Source organism: Aquarana catesbeiana, linkage group LG06 (assembly GCF_042186555.1).
Source record: "Aquarana catesbeiana isolate 2022-GZ linkage group LG06, ASM4218655v1, whole genome shotgun sequence".
Taxonomy (NCBI): Eukaryota; Metazoa; Chordata; class Amphibia; order Anura; family Ranidae; genus Aquarana; species Aquarana catesbeiana.
This window is the reverse complement of record NC_133329.1, coordinates 29,807,448-29,809,713: the sequence shown is the minus strand read 5'-3', so window position 1 is coordinate 29,809,713 and position 2,266 is coordinate 29,807,448.

Genomic DNA, 2,266 nt, shown 5'->3' with positions numbered 1-2,266 from the left:
TAATGTTCATTGTACTGATGTAATACTGTACTGATGTAATACTGTACTGGTGTAATACTGTAAAAAAATGTATATTATGTACGCCTTCCAGTTTTTGGCTGTAAAGCTCATGTCTTGACTGACAGTTGCATTTTTGTATAATATTTTTGTAATAAACAATTTTTTTTAAACCACTTTGAATTGTTTGCTACAAAACCCCATAGGGATATTCTTCATATTCGTTTCAATAGATTTTCACATGAGGGACATTTTTGGGGAATTATTATTTTTTTTTAATAAAGACCCTGTCAAAGGTTTGGGTCATTATTTCCAGGCTACAACACTTTTTTCTTATGAATAAGTTAGGGTACTATGTACCCCATACTCATTCCAATATGCCTATCACGTTTGGGTAGCATCCAATGAGCCCGGACAACGTGGGAATGAAGTTCCCACTGACTAAAGTCATTCTGTGAGTCATGCATTTAGATGCAAAAAATATATTTAACAAATGGAGTAAAGAGTAAGAGAAAAGAAGAGAAGAAACAAACAAATAAAAGGAGGAGGTGGGGGTGGGGAGAAGGGGAGGGAGAGGAGGAGAGAGGGAGAGGGAGAGGAGGAGAGAGGGGGTAGAATGTACGGGGGACGGGGGAGTTAAGAGAGGAACCACGGAGGCTGCTACAGAAATCCATAAGGAGATGTCAATTTGGAGACACCAACCTTTACCATCAGAACTGCAGGAGGTATGGGGTAGGTATGTCAAGAAAGAGGGCAGTAATCAAGCCATGGTTACCAAATTGAAATGAATTTGTCATGGGTATCCTCCAGGATAGCAGTCGGTTTTTCATTGACAAATGTCTAGCAAATCCTTGATTTAACCTCTTCAAAGTTAACCCCCTTGGCACGACGTGACACAAATATGTGGCCCCACTGGACTGGGCTTTTTTCTGTGGGGTTGCATATTTGAGTATCCCCCTTTGTGTTGGGAGCGCGCCACATGTCATACATTCAGAACGATACATTGAATATTTCTCTATCCTTGCAGAGAGAGAAAAAAAAGTGTGCATAAGAAAAAAAAAAGGTTTGATCAAAGACAATGCCAGGGTTAATGTTTGGGTGAAGGTCAGGAGCAAAGGTCATGGTCAGTATTTTTTTTTTGGAAAGGATTATATTTTTTTATTAGTATTAGTTTATTAAATTAAATGTCAGTTAATGTCGGTGTGTTTTAGATGTACTACAGGTACAAGCAACAAATAATAACATACACATACGTGGCATCACTGCGATCGTCAGGAGCAAGAGAGTTTGGTTTGTTCTTTGGTGGTAGGCTATGGTAATAGCAAGAAATATACAGCTAAATTGAAAAAAATATATATTTTTATTTACTGATTTTGGCCAGTTTTCATTTGATAAAAAAAAAAAATCAAAAGATATCCCAATTCGTCCTGAAAAAAACAAGGTTTAATCCACCTGGATGCACAAAGTAAATGTGATGATATGTACGATTTTACTAACAAATGTCAAAGTTGCTAAATTAAGCTTAGGCATTAAGATTTGTTTTACCCTTAGGCGCGAAAGGGGTTAAGGGATGGAGATTTCCATGCATGAGTGATTGTTTATTTGGTAGCTACAAAGATATGTGTGATTAGAATTTGGGCACAGTTTTGTACCAAATTATGGAGAAGAGCTTCCCGTGGATCTTTACAAAAGTTAACCGTGAATTTTACTCATAGGTGACGCACCTTCAGGTAAGTCCACCATATATGGAGCATATTGCCCACTTTGTGACACCCTCTACCTCTATTTAGGGTAAAATAGCAACAACATAGTATTTTTAACCACTTCAATACCAGACTATAGTAATATGATGTCCGCAAATGGGATCTTCCATCCTGGGTGGGCGTCATATGACGTCCTTGGCTTTTGGCCAGCATAGGGGGCACACGTCAGCCGCATCACAGAGGAGCCGATGCACGTGCCTGGCTGCTGCAATGTCCACCGGGCACCCGCGATTGCTCCTGACAGAGCAGGAATGTGGATTGGTCTGTAAACACACACACTGATCCACGCCCTGTCAGGGGAGAGGATACAGATCGTGTGTTCCTAATATATAGGAACACAGATTGGTCTCCTCCCGCAGTCAGTCCCCTCCCCCCCACAGTTAGAATCACTCCCTTGGTAACACATTTAACCCCTTGATCGCCCCCTAGTGTTAACTCCTTCTCTGCCGGTGACATTTATACAGTAATCAGTGGCTATTTATAGCACTGATCGCTGTATAAATGTC